We start from the raw sequence: 21,317 nt of genomic DNA, 5'->3' as shown, positions 1-21,317 counted from the left end.
ATCAGTAATGTTTTATGCTGGGCACATCAGGATAAAAAGATGTCATGGCTTCTACTTAGATAAGCAGTTCTCAACGTGTGGGTCTCAGACCTTTTGAGGTTTAAGCAACCCTTTCACAGGGGTCACATATCAGATACTGTGCATATCTGGTATTTACAGTACAGTTCATAGCAGTAGAAAATTTACAGGTATGGAGTGGCAACAAAAGTAATTTATTATTTCTTATTGTGTGTGTGTGTGTGGGGGGGGTCACCACTACATGAGGAACTGTATTAAAGGGTCCCAGTATTAGGAAGTACAATTATACAGTGTGTGTGTGTGTGTGTGTGTGTGTGTGTGTGTGTGTCCCCATCTGTCCACTCTCCCATCTATCTATCTATCCACATATCTACCTTGTTTCACTCTGTTTCAGGCTGGCTCAGAACTCACTACATGAGTGTTCCCAGGCTGACCTCAAACCCTGATAATTCTCTTGGCTCATTCTCCCAAGTGCTAAGGTTACATGCACAACAATCAAGCCAGGCATACAGCTAATATCTTTAGTTCATAGTAATGTCGCTCACAGAATAACAAAGTCTGAACCACAAATGATAAAAGCCAGAGCGTGGCAGCTATCAGCTCCTATAGGGCCAGATGTTCTCAATCCATATTGGTCACTAAGGAATAGCAGTTAGGATAAAGGAAAATGAAAATAGAAAAAACTCTCGGACTCATGAAACTGAATAGGCCTTAGCTTTTCTCTTCTCAGCGGGATGAAAACAGAAAGAGCCTATATCCTGTTTGGCAAGGCTAAGGGTTCCTAAAGGCGACATCAGTTTTGAACCTATCTTCTAACTGCTTACAGAAGGAAGGATTGTTCACAAGCGATATTTCTTCATTCCCCCGTTCCTGCGTGAGATGGTAGGGGGCAGATCTCACTTCTTGTCGCTACTCAAGCTTCCCCGACATCCCCCCTTTTTTCTACAACAAACCTGCCAACTGCTTTGTTCTTAGGGTAAAGCAGCCTCTTCCTACCTGTGTGGTTTAGGGTCAGAGGAGCCGAGTGACTACCACCTACAGCATCTGTCGTGCCAACGGTCCCAATCCCAGGCCAACCTGCTGTGGAGCTTCAGAGAGCTCTTAGAAGTAAAAAAAAAAAAAAAAAAAAAAAAACGACCAGCCACGTGGCCCCGCCCATTTAGCGGACCACGTGCCTCCAGGCTCGGCCCACCATCGGGGAGCTACGGCACCTCCCCAGCCTTCTCTCTGAATGCACCTGCTATGTGTGAGTTTCCTTTAATACTCTAAAATTAATGAAGACAGAATAATCATTTAGAAGGGTTTTGCCCACCCCTAGCTGGTATTTGCCCACCCCATCAAAGCTATTAGCACTTGGTTCATAGTAGAGGAGGAGGAATCCGTTTTCTTCACAGACTCATGTTCCCATAGTTGCTCCGAAGACAGCAGCAAGTAGCTTTACAGACCGTAAGAAATTTGGAGGGAAACGTAGACAGAATGTGGCTGATAGACCAAAACTCATCATAGGCGTGTACGATATCCTCAAACAATGTTAAAAGAGAAAACACAATTCGCAAGAGAGAAATATGCCCAGAAAATAAGAATTACCTGAGAAACATTATAAACATTTTGCTATATATCTTTGGCTATATAAAACTAGTGCCCCTTCTCTTACTGCCACGCATCTACATTCACTTACTGAGATATAATATCCATAAATATACTTTAAACAATTTTGCATGTCCTTTATTTTTTTAAACTATGTTTATTCATTCTGTGTATGTTTATGTGGACGCGTGTACTTGTGTGCGCGTGTGCAAGTGAAGATAAATTTGGGTCTTGTTCCTCAGGACCAATCCACTTTGCTTTTTGGGACAAGGTCTCTCGCTGACTTCTGGGACTTGCCCGGCTAGACTGGCAGGCTAACAAGTCTCGGGGATCCATATATTTCCACCTCTGCACCACAGGCATTACAAGTGCACTCCACCATGGGCTGCTGTTTAGTGTCAGTTCTGGAAATCAAACTCTGGTCCTTACACTTGGAATTTATGACTTAGCAGACTATTTTCCAGCCTCTTACACATAGTGTATGAAGTAGATCATTATCCATACTTGTACTCCTAAGAACTACATCTTTCTCCTGACAACTCCTGAACTGTGTAGCAAACAGTTTCACCTTGACTCTGCGTTATTCATGCATCTTCATGTTAATCTTAAGATGAGCTGGAGACTCAACTGAGGTGAAGGGTCGAGAGAGGTGAGGGGTCTGAAGCCTCTGCTGCTTAGTAAGATTGCCTGTTCCTCTTGTTACAGTCTTCCTATTGTCCCACCTCACCTACTGTTTTGATGTTCAGATCTCCACTTCAAGAGTCCAACTCTACTAAATGTTTTTGACATAGTAAACAACTTTGAAAGCATCCACTTTCAAAGCACAGCACAGAGATGAAAGTCACTGGCAGGTTGCTCATGCCCCAGCAGCAGATGGCTCTGCAGTCTCTCTCTCTCTCTCTCTCTCTCTCTCTCTCTCTCTCTCCCTCCCTCTCTCCTCTCCCTCTCCCCCCTCTCCCTCTCTCCTTCTCTCTCTCCTCTCCCTCTCTCTCCTTCTCTTTCTCCTTTCTCTCTCTCCTCTCTCTCTCCCTCTCTCCTTCTCTCCCTCTCTCCTTCTCTCCCTCTCTCCTTCTCTCTCTCTCTTCTCCCTCCCCCTCTCTCTCCTTCTCTCTCTCTCATCTCTCTCTCTCCTTCTCTCTCTCTCCCTCTCTCCTTCTCTCTCTCTCTCCCTCTCTCTCTCTCCCTCTATTCTTTTCAGTAATCTATACATTTAGTTTTTCTTCAACGATCCCATTGTCCTGGTTACTACAGCATTAAAACATGCCTTATTTGCAGGTGCCATGCATCCCCCAACTTTCCTTTTCTTTTTCAAAATTATCTGTTATGTTCTATTTTTTATTTTTCTATTTAAATTCTAGAATCAGCTTTCCTGTTTCCATGACAAACATCTTGCTAGAATCTTTGTTGTAATTTTCTTAGTATCTATAGATCAATCTGGTAAAACTGACACCCTAACCAATGGTCTTTCATTCTACTGCTACTCTGTATTTCCATATTTAATTGGACCTTTGATTGCTCTTATCATTAAGTTGATATATGGTTTTCACACATATTTTGTAAAACTTATGCCTAAGCAGTTCATGTTTTTAATGCTTTTAAAAATTCCATATTTTCTAAATATTTCCTTTTCCAGTGGCTCCTTGAGTCTGTAAAAATGTATCTGAACTTTTTATTGATGGAATATTCTGGTATCTTCCCAGACTTAGTACTGGAACCTTTTTTATTAGCTTTTAATACTCTTGTGATTTTCTAGATAATAATGTTGTTGACTAACAGAGATCATTTCATTCTTCCTTTCTGATGGATGCTTTTTTTAAATTTAGTTTTCCTTGCTTTATTAGACATGATAAAACTTTATTGTACACGGTGTCAAGTAGGAAATTGTATGCTCAGGTATATGTGTTACAGTCTCCATTTTGAGGTTGTGTTAGTGACTATTTTTTTTTTTTTTTTGCTGTGATAAACCATCATGACCAACAGCAACTTATGAAAGATGGAGTTTACTTTGTCTTTTATTTTGAAAGAGTTCCTGAGGAATAAGAGTCCATTATGGTGGGGAGGCTGAGCCACACATAGTATGCAGCCTGTGGGAGAAGCAGGGAGCAGGAAGCTTGTATCTTCAAATATAAGGATGAAGCAGGGACAAAGACCTGGAAGCAGGGTGAAGCTATTGTTGTGGCTTAGCCACCAGAGATGAGTGCTTAGTCATGGATTTAAGCTAAAAGTAGTTATTAGCTAGCTGGTGACTACACTGGGTGTTCTGGATTCCTGTGTAGCACAAAGCTGCCTTCCTCAGAGAACTTTTAAAAACAAAACCCATATTCTGGGTAGACATACATCAGTCAACAAAAAGAATAAGAAGTGGAAGGATAGAAGCCAAGGAAGGTAACATTTAGAGAGAGATCTCCCCTGAACGATGGACCTTGATGGAGCCTTTGTTCTAGTTTGTCAGGTGGTGATGGTTACTTGCTGAATTTTACAGCTTGAGTGGTACTTACATTATGGAGTCGATAGGGCTAATGTCTGAGGCCCAGCTACACTACATAATCCAAAACCTGCTACCACTAATGTACTTCCCCCAGCAAGGCTATACCTCCAAAACCTTCCCAAACAGTGCCACCAAGGGAGACCAAGTTTTCAAATACCCTGGCTTCTGGGGGACATTTCTCGTTCCAGCCATGACAAGAGTTAAGTGTCAAGCATTTGCTGTTCACTGTGATGTTGGTTGCAGGTGTACTGTAAAACTTTAAAATTACATTGGGGTAATTTCCCTCTTTTCTAGTTTTTCTGATGAATATTTCACAGAATACTTATTATAAGACATTGTCTAATGTTTGTAATTGAAATTATCGTATGATTTACCTTTTTTAACTTATAATTGCAGCAGACACTGAATAAATTTACATTTTTGTGTGTCTTGCATTCCTGGGAAAAGCTTACTGTAATAAGACATGGGAGTCATTTAGGAGTTAATTCTTTGTTATGTAATTTAATTACATTTTAATCATTTTAGTTAACTTATGCTGTAAAAATTACGTTTTTTTTCACAAAATTTGTTGTGTTTTCTTACCTTTTGGGAAAATAATTTATTAATTCTCTGTATTAATTTATACAAGTTGTTTTGATTATAATACTCTTGTTACCCACAACTCCTTTCAGATTTATCCTCTCTTTGTTATCCATCCAACTTTGTGTCTGCATTTTACTTTAAGTCCATCAGCTCCAATTTGTGCTGCCTATATACTCATAGATGTGTGTCCATCCACAGAGCATGGTCGACCTATCAGAGGACATACCCGTAAAGACCTTGACTCTCACCCTTTCTGCATCTATAAGCTGCTATTTGATTTTCAGCTAGGAGTATACTCCTGCCTACCTCCCCTTTCCATGGGATATTGTCTAATGCAAGATTGCCTGGGTCTGAGTTCAAATGTACAGTTGCCACACTGTGTCTGAAAAGCACTCTTTCCTTATAGCCATCTACCATTTCTGGCTCTTACGATTCTTCTGCCCACTCTTCACAATGACCCTTGAGCCTTGAGATGAGATAGGGTAATATAGATGTTCCATTGAGGGCTGGCCATTCTGCAGTCTCTTATCTGTACCTTGACCATTGTGGGTCTCTGTGTTCATTGCCATTTATTGTCAAAGAAGGTTCTCTGATAAGGATGGGGAAACATGCTGATCTTTGGGTGAAATGATGCGTTATTGGGAGTAGGTTTGGTATTGTGTTTATTCAGTAGAATAGGTAGTAGTTTCTCTTCTAGAGTCTATGACTTGAATAATCATGGGTTCTTCAGCCTGATTACTGTTCCTGATATGGGTTTCCTTGGACTAGGTCTTACATTCAATTAAAAAGTGGTTAAATACTCTCATAACAATTGTCCCAGCACTGCACCAGCTGGCATATCTTGGCAGACCAGTTGTAGCCATGGAGTCTACATCTGGTTAAGATTGATGATTACCATTTTCTAATATGGGAATCTTCCAGAACGATAAAACCTGGTCAGTAGCGATGAGGCTTCTATATCAAAACCAGTTTATTGTCTTGTGTCCTGTGTCTCAAGTACATGTTAATGTTCAGAACTAGATTCTTGACATCAAGGTCTGGAAGGTAACCAAGAACAATGGCAGTAGCCTCTACTGTTTGCTGTTTTATGAGGCCTTAATTGACAACAACACTAAAAGAAATAACACATTATTGGCATTGATCTTTATATCAATTAGCCTATGTTTTTTTTAATTAGATATTTTCTTTATTTAAATTTCAAATGATAACCCCTTTCCCAGTTTGCCTTCTGAAAACCCCCTATCCCCTCCCTCCTACCCCCGCTCCCCAACCAACCCACTCCCAGTTCCTGGGCCTGGCATTCCCCTATACTGGAGCATAGAACCTTCATGACCAAGGGCCTCTCCTCCCATTGATGACCCACTAGGCCATCCTCTGCTATATATGCAGCTAGAGCCATGAGTTCCACCATGTGTTTTCTTTAATTGGTCATTTAGTCCCTGGGAGCGCTGAGATTACTGGTTAGTTCATATTGTTGTTTCTCCTATGGGGCTGCAAACCTATTTAGCTCCTTAGTTACTTTCTATAGCTCTTTCATTGGGGACCCTGTGCTACGTCCAATGGATGACTGTGCACATCCATTTCTGTATTTGCCAGGCACTGTCAGAGCCTCACAAGAGGCAGCTATGTCAGGCTCCTGTCAGCAGGCTCTTGTTGGCATCTGCAATAGTGTCTGGATTTGGTGGTTGTTTTGGGGATGGATCCCCAGGTGGGGCAGTTTCTGGATGGATATGCCTTCAGTCTCTGCTCCAAACTTTGTCTCTGTAACTCCTTCCATGGGTATTTTGTTCCCCATTCTAAGAAGTATTGAATTATCCACACTTTGGTAATAGCCAGAAGCTGGAAAGAACCCAGATGTCTCTCAATAGAGGAATGGATACAGAAAATGTGGTACTTTTACACAATGGAGTACTACTCAGCAATTAAAAAAATGAATTTATGAAATTCTTAGGCAAATGTATGGATCTGGAGGATATCATCTTGAGTGAGGTAACCCAATCATAAAAAACATACATGACTTGCACTCACTGAGAAGTGGATATTAGCCCAGAAGCTCAGAATATTCAAGATATAATTTGCAAAACACATGAAAGCCTATGTTTTTAGTAGGGACATTGTTGCCTCATTTTAGGGTAAAACTCTAATCTATCTATCTATCTATCTATCTATCTATCTATCTATCTATCTATCACCTATTTATGTATCTGTGTATGTGTGTATGTATGTATATATGTATTTATCTATCATCTACATACCTATCATCTATCTAGTTATCATCCACATCTATCTATCTATCTATCTATCTATCTATCTATCTATCTATCTATCTATCTATCTATCTATCATTTATCTATCTATGCATCATCTTTCATTTTTCTATCTATCTATCTATCTATCTATCTATCTATCTATCTATCTATCATTTATCTATCTATGCATCATCTTTCATTTTTCTATCTATCTATCTATCTATCTATCTATCTATCTATCTATCTATCTACCTATCATTTATCTATCTATGCATCATCTTTCATTTTTCTATCTATCTATCTATCTATCTATCTATCTATCTATCTATCTATCATCTATCTATCTATCATTTATCTATCTATGCATCATCTTTCATTTTTCTATCTATCAATCATCTATCTATCTATCTATCTATCTACCTATCATTTATCTATCTATGCATCATCTTTCATTTTTCTATCTATCATCTATCTATCTATCTATCTATCTATCTATCATCTATCTATCTATCATTTATCTATCTATGCATCATCTTTCATTTTTATATCTATCTATCATCTATCTATCTATCTATCTATCTATCTATCTATCTATCTATCTATCATCTACCTATCTAACATCATTTATGTATTATTTAAAGAAATCTCCACAATCGTAGTTGTTGAAAGGCACAAATCCAAGTGATTGACTCTTATATTTTATTTATAATTATAGGAAAGTGGAACCCACAAACAGATGTATCTATCATGTTGTTCTTATGACCTATATGTTGCACAACTCTACAGGGGTGCCATCTTTCATAGCACAAAAGTCATTCTTGGGAAATAAACAGAGAGAATTAATCACATGCAGTAGTTTCTTCATGTTGATTTAATTAGTATATTGATAAGTGGTTTTCAGACATAGGTCAGTATAAAATAGAATAAGCCATATTAGCTTGGAAACCTTCTGAGCTTTGCTTTTAGTTGTCAAGCAATTGATGTATAAAGTTGATATACCAGAGTTATTGTTGCAGAAACATGAACTAGTATTAAGGGCAAATAATTTAAAGCAACACTGTCCCTGTAGAGATAGAGCGGTAACACTCTCTGTTGGTGTGTATAAAATCCTTTCATATACCAGAAAAGAGTAGGATAGTTTAGTACAGGTGCCAGGCAAATGCAATACAGATTCTAACACCTTAACACAGTAATGCTGTTTCCTCCTGAGCCAGTGAATAGGAAAGTTTTCACAGGAATGAGAAAGTGAGCATGAGGTTAGAAGTGAACACTTACAGCAGACGGCTTTACAGAGAATGTTTGTCTTGGAGAGGTGAACACTTACAGCAGGCGGCTTTACAGAGCCTGGTTCTCTCGGAGGGTCCAGTCACTGTTCCGTTTAAGCAGTTTGACAAGATCTTAGGCAGGACGGTTAGGGACTGAGGATGGCTCTGTACTTTAGGTTCGAGTTGCTGAATGAAGGCACTTTCTCTCAGGTGTCAATCAACCTGCATTGCCTACAGTCTTGCAGTGTTAAATACCTCAGGGACTTTAATTTTTTTAAAGACCTTCAATCATGAGGTGCGAGGTTGATGTCTTTTTTTCAGGGAGAAAGCAATGTATCTCAGTATTAGACATAAATACTTAAGGCTCAAACTGAGACTTGAGCTTTCCTGTAGTAACTTGGGTGTTTCCTCCTCTCTATCTTTTAGGTTTCAGAATAATTGATTACTGAATGGTGGGGCATGGAGAGATGGCTGGGAGGGTAGATATGAGCCAAAATAGTGTACACATGTATGAAATTCTCAAAGAATAGATAAATTAAAATAAAAAGTTATAAACAAATTTTCTTCTCTATGATTATCGATCCATACAGGCTTTAAAGTGGAGATATTGTTGAATTGTGGTTGAAATGTTTTTGTATGAAAAAAAATCAATGAAAGATTGTATTTTTTAAAAGTTTTTTATTTTATTGTTTATGTGTATATGTCTTTGTGTGTTTGTACACATGGGTTTTGGTGCCTGAAGAAGACAGAGGGTCTCAGATCTGGAGCTGCAATTACAAATGTAAGCTAGCCAGCAGGGGTGCTAGGAAAAGATCTCCAGTTCTCTGAAATATAAGTGTGTACCATTGAATTATCTTTCTAGGCTCCAAAGAAGGATCTTATATAAGCTCCAAGCAGAAAAAATACCCCAGCAGATAAACATATCACATATGTATGTGGGATATCATCCCTAGATATTGTTTTAGCTAAATGAATGTCACATTTACAATAGTAAATAAAGGATCTTCTCCAAGCCAAAGGGCAATGAACTCCTTTGTACAAACAGGAGAGTTTGATAATTAGAGTCATCCTGAAATTCTTCACAGGGCTGCAAGACTCATACAGGAAAGGTAAGAACTATCCTCCTTTTACTTTTATTCTTTGCAATAAGCTTAGTGATTACCTCCTGTTGCACTGCAAAAGCAATTATCTGCTTGTCTATACAAACCCAGTGTTTAAGGTTCATCCCTTCCTGGAAGTTACAGAAAAAAGCAAATTAATGAACAATTCTGATATTGTTGGAATAATTCAAAGGCTATCCCTGAGGATGGTGGCTGAGCCTTCATTACTGCATTTGAGACTTTTGCTATTGTGTCTTGTGCAGTCCCTGAGGGAGGGTTTGCAAACCTCAGGTGTAACTGTTCTTGGTGTGGGTAATTATTAGGTTCCTTTTGAAGCAGTTGGAATTTAACATTACATCCCTTTTCTGCCTGCTTTGGCATTTTCCCCCATTTCCTGCACTGGTTCTGACAACTTCATTTGGAAGTTTCATAACTGAGGTTAGAGATTTTATTAGAACAGCAAGCAAAGGATTTAAAAATTTCAAGAGACTTTGGGAAGAAAATGCAATAAAAAGGAAAACTGGACACATGGAATACTGATTTGTAAATAGCCTTAAACTTTTCACATATTTCTCTTTCCTTGGTTTGATGAAATTTGAAATAAAAAATGCATAGATTTGCATTTTGAATTGGATTTCCATAGGCAGAATCTGAAGTTTGGGGGATTATGTCTAACACTTCTCTCCCATTCTCCTGCCGGCTTTGCCTTCCCTGTTTCAAAGAACACATCCCCTGGCCCCAGGACATCTTAAGTGGACTCTGTCTCCAAACGAACCCAGCAGGTTTTAGTTCAGTACCATTCCCTTCTATGCCTCCTCTATTGCGTTATTAAAATGGTTCTCAAACAAAGGAGTGAGGACTAGAAAATAAAAATAGGTGCACAAATATATAAGATTTGTTATTTTTCTCTCTATAAACTCTCTTATGATTGCCATTTTCATGCTACCCACATGAGGCCACTGTCCATGGACTTGAATGTCAGGGGCTCCTACGAACTGGCTTCATTACATTATCTCTGGTATTTCCAGATTCATACTTTAGTCTCTATGTTTCTTGTCCTTGAACTATTTCTCCACCTTTACCTTTCATAAATACCACACACAGTAGGGTTAGAAGTACTTTTTGAATGGGTGTTTTGTGTCAAGGTAGGTTCTCTTCATAGTCAGTCCAGTTTTTGGGTCTCCTTGATTGTTGAAACAGTAATTTCTGTTTATATTATACTAGCTATAGCTTATTCTTCCAAATTTCTTGCCTATCTATTAAGTTTTCATGTTGTGAATAGGAAAAGCTGCATCATCTCAGCTTATTTGAAAGACACCCAGCAGATGACCTTGATTTCCGTGGACAGAGAGTCTTTTCTTTTCTTAGACTATTATTTTCATAATGACTATGGCTCTTAAGAACTTGGAGTCAAAGAAGGGAGTAATAGGCAGAGAAATAGAACCAACTGCTAGATTAGATAGATGGCAGATACATAAATTATGTTTATATAGTTACATACACACATATATGGATATAAATAGATGAAAGAGAGATGAGAAAGGATAAATAACAGAAGATAGATTATAGGAAGAAAGATTATAGAAAAATATATTACAGAAAAATAGGTGATAGATAGATGATTATTATAAGAGGTTGGCTCGCATGATTATGGAGGTTGAGATCTTCATTCTGAAGACCTGAGAACCAGGAGAGTTGATAATATGCTCTTCAGTTCTAGCCCAATGGCTGAAGACTGCTCTCCCATCTCAAGGGTAATGAGGAGGGCAACAGAATTTTTAGCATTTTGTTCTATTCAGGTCTGTAACAAACTAGATGAGGCCAACAACAGTATAGAGGTAAACCTCTTTATTCAGTCTATTAATTCAAATGCTATTTTCATCCAATATATCCTCACAGAAACACCTAGTGGTATGACTTCATTTACAAATACATTGGAGTGACTTCATAGGTATCCAAGTATATGTGCAGGCAGCAGACAGAATGCAGGAGGCTAGGCATACCTGACTGAAGCAATGCTTGACCAAGTAAGTATCTAGTTATCATGCGACTAAAATGACACATAAAATTACCTTCTATAGAGGGTTGTCCTGAGAGCCTCATGCCTACGGTGTTATAGCATTGAAGTTACATCTTATGCAAGAAAACTGCAATGTCATAGAATCCGTGAGTGTCTGCTTTTGCTACTCTATAGGAGTAGAGGAGCTTTAGTTCTTAGGGACAGGGCTTACATTTCTGTTCTACACAGGTGACTGTGGTCAAGCATCGGTACGTGGTCATTTTATATCATTTTACAAATATGTCACTTTTTACTATTTTCAGACCTATATCCCATCACTGGGCTATTAAGGCTCTTGCACAGTAGTGAGAAGACACACAGGTGCCCAAGGCATATTCAATTTTATAGACTTGTAGATTTCTGCAGCTGCTCTTTCCTGCATATTCACAAGAATATCTTCACTGTTTGGTTAGCTATCGCCTTGTTTTGCATCATATTGTAGCTGTTTAATTAAGTGACCATTGAAATCACCTTTAAAGTTTCTGAGAGAGGACACAAAACAATATCTTACCTAACCAAGTTTAGCAACACTTAGTGAACTCCCAAAGAAAATAACTCTTTAATTTTTTTATTAAGATCTAAGTAGCAAATTGAATGATAGGCTTATAGCTAAAGACAACAATAAAATGGGAACTCCTCCCTCAGAGAGCCAGCTCCCATGACTGTGTTCTTGTTCAAATCACTGGCCTCTGAATTCTGAACAACCATTCCCTTGACAAAAAACTAGGAAGGCGAGCTTGGACTCAGTGTGAGCTGGAGACATAAGTGATTTCATGTTGCATGTCTGTGTGGCAATTCTTTCAGTGGGATTTTCACGATGGGGGTTGATGCACTGGGAATACATCTTATCTGGTAGATTGCTTGCCTAGCAGATAAAAAGCCCTTTGTCCAATCACCAGCACCACAGAAACTTGGCATGGTAGTATACTCCTGCAATCCTAATACTTAGGAGTTGGAGTGTAGTTCCAATCCAGGCTCAACTACATGCGACCATACCAAAACCATAGACCATACATGTGTGGGACTGGCAATAAAGGTGACTTTTGAAATTTCTCACAGCTGGGATTTAATGAGGAAAACAATAAGCTATGTAGTCAAATTTGAATTTGGGTGAACACTGAATACTTTTTGGTATGGATATTTCAAACACCATATGGGACATACTTATACTAAAATTTATTACTGGTTTGTCTGAAATGCAAATTTATCTCCATGTCCTACATTTTCTCTGTAAACCCCACAGTGACAGCTAACCTATTTTTTCTCAGCAAGATGGCCAAGTAGGGCATCAGCTCCTGGCATCTGGGTTGTTCACTTGGTACCTGTGCATCATGGGACAGGAAGTGTCAGTGTTTCTTATTTTTGCCCAGGTTGTAATGCCACGTCTATGATAAAATAAACCTTGTGACATTTTAATACTGACATAAAGAGTCACCAGGCTAATCCCTGAATAAACCTGAAGACTATGTGGAGTCACAGATAGAGAAAGAATGAGAAAGGAACCTTTTGCTTAAACCAAAAAATTCTTACATTTTGTCTGAAAGAGGAACTGAGTAAAATAAGTTCACAGCTTGCATATTAAATAGAAGAAGGAAAGTTTTTCCTAAAAGAAGAATTTTACATTTCTCTTAAGGAGTCAGTGCAGTGTCTAACTAGAGTTCTTTTCCCAGTATTTTCTTGGTGGTAAGCTGCTTGCACAACCTGTGGCCATGCATTTTCACAGACTTGTACTTCCATCTCTTATTAAAGTCTTACGTACTTAGTTCATAGACTGTATAAACTAGACAACCAGAGATTACGAGCAACACATGAGCATCTGTGATTGGTGAGGCTTCTCTTGGATATCACTAGTTGATGGACCTTATAACTGACGACAGGAAACCAGTGTTCTGGCTCTCAGTTTTAGGCCTGCCTGGGCACAATCCTGTTAAAACACGTCCCAGGTCTATAGTCCTATGAACTCCACATGCTGAGAGATGATCGTAATTTAAACTCCAGATTTAAAATGCATATACTGCCTAAGCCTATGTTATAAGATTTCCTGTCATCCACATTTCCTTGGAAATAAAGTATGGACTTGTATAGCAAAAGTCTGTGGGATTAGCTTAGGAGCTCTCTGTTCACTCAAGACTATTTAGTTGGGTATAGCCTTGAGTGTGTTCCTATGTGTACATGTAAGGAGGATGGAGGTTGTGATGCCACACAGAGAAACAGAGCAACCATTGTGAAAACAGTTGATCTATATTTGGAGCACAGTAAGTTTTCTCTGGGTGATGTCCTCTAACTTAAGATTGAGGGAGTGACATGCAATTAGCCAGAAAAGGGCAGGTAAAATGGTAGATCTCAGCCTCTAGACATTTCCTAAGAGTCGAGAAGAAAGAGAACATGGAAGTTGTAGAATATCAACGGAGTCCATTCTCATGTAACTTTAGGCAAAGGGTCTCAAGAGGGTAAGGAATGGGACTGTGGCTAAGTGAGAGTCAGAGAGTGATGGAGCTCAGAACTTTCCAAAACATGGAAGACATTGGGAGATTACAAAGGAGATCAACCACCCAGGAGGCCATGAGACAAGTTAAAAGTTGTAACAATAACTAGGAGAGTGGTTGAAGTGGAAATTTCTGGTTGCATCATGTGATGTTTCCCTGAAGCAGAGCCACGAGAAAACGTGTGATGTTTGGAGGAAGAATAAGTGGGATTGAACAGACAGTGATGGGCTGCTTGCGTAGCCAATGGGCTGCTTGCGTAGCCAGCCATGCCACACTTCATTGGTCTTGCATCTTTGCTGGTCCTCACTTTGTTGAGAGAGGCAGAGAACTCCTAGCACTTAGGCTGGTTCTGATTGCTCTCGCTGACTCATGCTGATTCAGCAGAGAACTGACTGTTTCTGCTGAAACATGCTGCCCCTGCCAATTCCTATTTGGTGTTATTCTTTGAATTGGACTGTTGTTATCCTGACACTACTAAACTGTACTGTTGATATCCTGATAATGGAAATGGGAATCACCCCAAAGAAATCCTCTTGTCCTGTTTACCATCCTTTCTCTACTACCTGTGGATGGTGGGCTATAAAGGGGGACCGAAATGTTTAAGAACCCTTACTAAAGCAGGTTTTGAAAAATCTAAGCCTGCAAGTGAACTATAAGATGGATTTAGTATGATGTGCCAGAAGAACATTACCTATAAACATAAATACCCATCAATTTTTACACACACATGCATTCACACATACATACACACTATGTACATGTATATATTTCTCTGACTTAAGGGAATTAGGAATGTTATTTTCTAAGCTAGAAAAATTTACAGAGGACTAGGAGAGGATCAGTGGGTTCACTATGAGACAGGTAGATATCTGGTAAGTTATGCTTTGCCACATAAAATTTAAGACGATTGCACATACAACCCGAAAAAGAGTCTTATGAGTCAGTAATATAAGTCCTAGCTTCAGTGGAGAAGCCTGTAAGATAATTCTAGAAGCTATCAGCACAAAAGCTCTAAATCATTTGTTGTGAAGTGGACTGTATCATCTAGGAAATAAATGTATTTGTGACAGGAAGAGAAACAGACTATAGGTGGGGCCTCTGGAAGCTTTAAAGGCATTGGCAGACTAGCGCAGCTAAGAGGAAAAAGAGCATGGGTTGCATTGGAAGGTCACTCAGAAGAGTCTTGTGCTATAGCAACAAGGGGAAGGGCTCAGCAAAGGATGAGAGATGGAAAGTATCTTGTGGACTCAGAAGATCAGGAGGCTTAAGAAACATTATTGGATTCAATGCGAAGAGGTCACCAGTGGCTTGGCAAAGGATATTTCTAAGGGGAAGAATGAGGAAATTGTAGAATGTTGGGGAGACAAAGTGTAGAAGTAGGACAGAAAGGTCAGAAATGTTTATGTTAACATGAAAGGATCTTGAGTAAGGTAAGTAGTGGGGGGAAGAAAACCATGGGTGGAGAGGGGGTTATGAAGATGCAGCAAGGGTTGAGTGTCTGACACACACCAATCATACCTGTACTCAGAGGTGGGGCCAAGAGAATTAGATCAAGACCACCCTTAGTTATATAAGCCAGTTCAACCCAGCCTAGGCTACATGAGCCACTCCAAAACATAAAGAACAAGAAAAAGGAGAATAAGGAGGAGAATGACAAGGAGGAGGAGGAGGAAGAAGAGGAAGGGAAGGAGGAGGAGGAGGAGGAGGAGGAGAAGGAAGAGGAGGAGGAGAAGGAAGAGGAGGAGGAGAAGGAGGAGGAGGAGGAGGAGGAGAAGCAGAAGAAGAAGAAGAAGAAGAAGAAGAAGAAGAAGAAGAAGAAGAAGAAGAAGAAGAAGAAGAAATGATGATGATTGATGATGATGATACAGGAAAGAGAGTGAGTCCTGTGACTGAACTCAGGCTACTACAGAGGGGCCAGAACTCTAACTCTCTCTCTCTCTCTCTCTCTCTCTCTCTCTCTCTCTCTCTCTCTCTCTCTTTCTCCTTGAAAGTGACAGATTACAACCCAGGGTAGGAGGTGTGAGGAGAAGGAGAACATTTGAAATTGCCAATTTGAGACTGGGAGAGGGTTTCCAGGCAGCTGTGAGTGCCCAGTGGATGTGAAAGCCATAACTTGGAATTGGAATCGATCTGAGCAGTTGTGTGATTTTCTCCACTGGAGCTTGGAGGCACTGACGTAGAGGTTCTGATGTGCTGCAGTACAATTGATTGCATGCCAGAGAGTGCTAGGCAGGCTGATGAATAGCAGGGGACCCCTGGCCAGAGAGGTAGATTTGAGGGGACCCGGAGAAGAAGGACATTTTACCTTAAAGAAAGAATTGACGATTAATGAATGTGGAAAACTGAGCATGTGACTCAGGAACTGAAGGACTCCAAGGACCTTAAAACAAGATGCCCACATCAGAGTTTCTATTTGGAAAGATGGTTGTTTGCCAAGACTTATGAAATTTATAAAAATACAAATAAATTTCAAGTAGTCACAGTTCATGTTTAAAACACTACAAGACCATAGAAATGTATGATATTACTATCATAGTATTGTAAACAATACATTGTATATAAAATTATCTAGTAGAAAATCGATATTGTATTTTTATAATGAAGGATCTCATATATGTGTTACATATATTACAAACAACATGAAAGTGTTTTTAAAGATTTGTACTTATTTATGTGTACATATGTGAGTTTGTGTTAGTTTATACTATTTGTGTGTTTGGGGGGTGGGTAGGGGATAGAAAACAGAACCAGACATTAAAACTAGAAGTGGTATCATAGGCAGTTGTGAGCTGTCCAAAGTTGGTGCTGAGACCCAGCTCGCTTCCTTTGGAAGAGCAGTAAGTACTTCTAACCACTCAACTATCTCTCCAACCCTAAGAGTGGACCTTAAAATGAACACAAAGTGTCATTGAAAGTCTTTATAAATACTTACATTGGTTATGACTTACAAACTTTAATTATGAATGTTTTAATAAGATCTATGATATTGAACAGAAATGGGGTTACATGTGAAACATGAAAACCAAGTAACAAACACACTGACAGTATTAAAATGTATGGCTGTAACTAGCGTGCCATGACTAACACGGTTTTGTTGTGGACAAGATCACACACATTCCAGGTTAAAAGTGAGTGGTTTGGAAAGTCCATTAGGAGGCTGGAGAGATGGCTCAGTGGTTCCGAACACTAGCTGCTCTTCCAGAGGTCCTGAGTTCAATTCCCAGCAGCCACATAGTGGCTCACAACTATTTGTAATGCGGTCTAATGCCTTCTTCTGGCATGCAGAGGTACATTAAATAAATACATCTTTAAAAGAAAAGAAAGAAAAGTACATTAGGAGATATAGACAAACGTCTGGGTTCCTTGAGCTCAATATGAATGCTGAATTATATTTCTTGGTACAATAACAGTATGAAGTTTGGGACTGTGTACACACTCTTATTACACTGCTCTAAACTGGAAAATTACAACAATTTTGTGGTCCATTGTTGCTCAAATGTCAGATTTTTGTTGAAGGCTGTCTCATTATGGAGGACCAATCATTAGTTCACTTAATTTTCTTATGTATTGCAGAAAGAGTTGTTTTTAATGCATTTAGAAAGTCTCCAGGACAAAAAAAGTGAAAATATGCCTTGCCAGTCATTGAATCCATGAATGTAAATCTGTCTGAATTATATCTTAATATAAATTCTATTCATATGATTTGCATTTCCATATTTAAAAATGACTACAGTTCATGTTGGGCAACTTTGCTTCATGGATTTCTAATGCTTGGAGTGTTGAATTCCTTTAAACCAGACACAGACTTTAAAGAGTCACATGCCAAGACTCTGTCTTTAAACAACTTCAAAAGTAAAGTAGAATGGGGAGATGCTGCTCATGGTGTGGCTTGTGTCTTACATCATGAGTACTGTTGTAACAACTTGGGCTTATTCCAAATAAGTGCCTGTTTGCACTGATGTAGCTTCAGTTTTATGTGACCGTGATCTATAGTATGGCAGTCTAAGGCATGGCAAGGGCAGGGGGCATTTGTCCTTTGCTTCCCATTGATACAGTGCTTGTTACCCAGCAGGGAAGACTTTCATTCCTACATATGCCTTCATTACCATACAACTCTAGAGGTTTGCATATGCTAGATGGCTTTCCACTCCTCCTCTTGCTTGAGTGTGTAAAACAGAGGTGACAGAAGGACTGAGGAGACATGGACTGACATGAATAGAAAACAATAAAGAAGGAGAAACATGGGACTGGAAGAAATGGGCTATATGGTACTAGCTTAAATTCTAAAAAGCGTGAGCTTTAAACTACGTGACTAACCCAAGTGCCAGATGAAATCTCCCGTTTTGGAGTTTAAAAATTATACTCTTTATACAATTTGCAGTGTCCTGTAAAAGAAGTGTTCATTAAAATAGGTCAACTGTCATAAAGATACATGGTAACTTCATGTAATTTTCATTCCCATTTTTATTTCTTCTCTTATCTTTCCTGAGTTTAGGCTTCTAAGTCTTAATTAGGGATAGTAAGATAGCTCCAAAGGATTCTCTCTCCCCACCCTGCCCCCAGCCTACAATTTTTTTTTTTTTTTGTAAATGCTTACTTTAAAAATAGCAAGTAAAAGGGAGGGAGAGAGATAGGGAGTTAGGGAGAGAGATAGGGAGATAGATAGATAGATAGATAGATAGATAGATAGATAGATAGATAGAGATAGAGAGATAGATTCATAAAAATACTTCTTTAGTTACACATGGGTTTTCATTATTTTAAATTTTATTTTACAGAGAATCTTTCTAGGGTGTAAAGCCTATGTTTTATTCTTAGCTTCAGCACTGAGTCATTTTCTGCCCTTGGACACCTTCCTTAACACCCTAGCACCTAGTACAAGTTTCCTTTTTCTAAAGTAGATTGTTTTTGAAAAGAGAAAACCTTCGTTACCCTGTCGTGATGATCCTCTTTGGTGTACTGCTGCAACTTGTTCAGGTATAATTTGTGACAGAAAGAAGATGGAAAGGTTCTTAGACATAGCCAGAGTAGTTCTGAAGACATCTTGCAGCTAAAGCATGGCTACCCTGTCTCTACTTCAAGGTTAGCCAACAAAGAGACAAGGGCATGCAGTCCTATCTAGCCTGATGGTGACAAGGCGTTACCACTGCCTTACTGTAAAGCATAGGGAATATAGTTGTCAGGTTTCACCTGAAACTTGTTGTGTAAGATTAAACTGTACTTTTTATTTTCACGATTCTTAGAAAGCTTAGAATCCTCTCTGGCTATTTTCCAACGTGTGTCCTCTGTCCTTGAAGTGACCAGCCTCTCTCTCCTCCCTCCTCACACACACATGTGAAAATATAGGCCACTGAGTTTGGTCATGAAATCTGGTCTTTCCAAAGTCACTTTGTAAGTCCCCATGACCTTCCCAACACAACTACTAAGGATTTTTAATACATTACTGATTTGATTTATTAGCATATGCAAATTACATAAGATGATTTTCATAATTATTATTTATTTAAATTGTAATTTCTTTTTAAATTAAGTTTTGCATATATCAGAGTTTCCAGTTAAAAACCTTCAATTTTGTTTGATTACATAAAAGATTTTTTTTAATGGGTGGTCATATTTCAGATGCTGGTAGGTTAAAAGCAGATTATTCGATGAAGGTTCTGTTTTTGTTATGCTTTTCATTTATTCATCACTAAAGTAAAAAGAACCTATGACAGAGTTAGAACAATAAAAATCTATTCGATTTATATCCTTGACTTTATATCTGTGCAGGTCAATCTGCTAGATAGTTTCCTACAGATCCAATTAGTGCATTATACAAAAGGAAAGCATTCTAGAGATCAACTAACCTCTTTGAAAGACAGTGAGTTTTGTGTTAAATATTTGTCAAAGTTGAAAGTTATGCTCAAGTAAGAACTGTCCCCAAACAGTATGTGTCAAATAGATGAAGAGGATCCCTCCTAGAGTGACCAAGCTACATCATTTTAATAATTCATGTTACCACTATGTCCTTTAAGGTGACCATACCCTCTGCTTTCCCCTCATAGCTTTAGGGATATCTTACTTAAGCACATGTGTGGAAACACACATCATAAAGATTGGCCACTGCATTTGCAACAGAAGAGAATTAGAAATAAAGATGCAAGAACACTTTTGTGGGACAATGACAACGTGAAAAAGACTAGGTGTGTGAGATAAACCAGATGGAAGAGACTCATGGAAGGGGGTCAGCTCTGAGCATCTTACAGTAGTTCTACCAGGGATGGAAATGCATACAGATTCAGGGGTGGGCATATGGATCTGTTTCTGTAGGCACTGAGGCAAGAACGACAACATAGGGGTGCTCCCCAAATGTATGCAGTTATATAAAACAATAATGACTTGAAGAAAATTATTTCTGCAACAGTAGCCAGGGATTTCTTTCACGGTCAAATCGACTCTCCTGAAATTATGTGTCTATGTCGTTGTGTCAGCATGGTCTCTAAAGACTTCTATCTTCTGTTATCCTGTAGCTCCTTCTCATCAGATGTGAGCCAGGCTCAGGACTTTCTTCTACTTGATAGACTGAGGCAACAGCAATGGGATGCCACTTCCAAGGATAAGTTGTAAAGACAGTAAGCTTCCACCATTTGTTCTCTTGATCATTCTGAGGGAAACCTTCTGACCTGTGTGAGAGGAACTGATGATGCTGACTAAGAGCCAACAAAGCCCCCAGTGAGTGGCAAAGCTTTAAGGCAAGCATTTGCTTCACACTTAGCCATGAAATGAATGAGGCCCCAGAGACCTGAATGATGGCCTTGTCTGTGACTCTGAGCCAGAGGATGCTTTCTTTCTTTCTTTCTTTCTTTCTTTCTTTCTTTCTTTCTTTCTTTCTTTCTTTCTTTCTTTCTTTCTTTCTTTCTTTCTTTTTCTTTCTTCCTTTCCTTCTTTCTTTCTTTCTTTCTTTCTTTCTTTCTTTCTTTCTTTCTTTCTTTCTTTCTTTCTTTCTTTCTTTCTTTCTTCCTTCCTTCCTTCCTTCCCTTCCTTCCTTCCTTCCTTCCTTCCTTCCTTCCTTCCTTCCTTCCTTCCTTCTCTCTCTCTCTCTCTCTCTCTCTCTCTCTCTTTCTTTCTCTTTTCTTCAGAGAAATTATAATAAGTAACTGATATGTATTCATCTAGTGATAAATATGTGTTTAATTCTCTTGGTTAAATTTTGAAAGCTGTTGAATTCATTAAGCCCCTGTATTGGCTAGTTTTGTGTCAACTTGACACAGCTGGAGTTATCACAGAGAAAGGAGCTTCAGTTGAGGAAATGCCTCCATGAGATCCAACTATAAGGCATTTTCTCAATTAGTGATCAAGGGGGAAAGGCCCCTTGTGGGTGGTACCATCTCTGGGCTGGTAGTCTTGGTTCTATAAGAGAGCAGGCTGAGCAAGCCAGGGGAGGCAAGCCAGTAAAGAACATCCCTCCATGGCCTCTGCATCCGCTCTTGCTCCCTGACCTGTT

The 21,317-nt window shown here is 39.0% G+C and overlaps 1 protein-coding gene across 3 annotated transcripts in view; it reads right to left on the bottom strand.

Annotated features, from left to right (window-relative positions):
• Spata16 (spermatogenesis associated 16) overlaps positions 1-1,132 on the bottom strand; it is a 345,630-nt gene extending 344,498 nt beyond the window's left edge. For 2 of the 3 annotated variants that reach the window (NM_029150.4, NM_027583.3), the window contains exon 1: positions 1,015-1,121. The gene's annotated coding sequence lies outside the window, so the exon portion shown is untranslated. Of the gene's footprint in view, positions 1-1,014 lie in introns of all 3 variants that reach the window. The other variant, XM_017319720.2, reaches the window with a different exon arrangement.
• Between the last annotated feature and the right edge of the window lie 20,185 nt (positions 1,133-21,317).

Source organism: Mus musculus, chromosome 3 (genome assembly GCF_000001635.26).
Source record: "Mus musculus strain C57BL/6J chromosome 3, GRCm38.p6 C57BL/6J".
In the NCBI taxonomy this organism is placed as follows: Eukaryota; Metazoa; Chordata; class Mammalia; order Rodentia; family Muridae; genus Mus; species Mus musculus.
The sequence above is the reverse complement of the archived record's forward strand: the minus strand, read 5'-3'. Positions and strand labels throughout refer to the sequence as shown.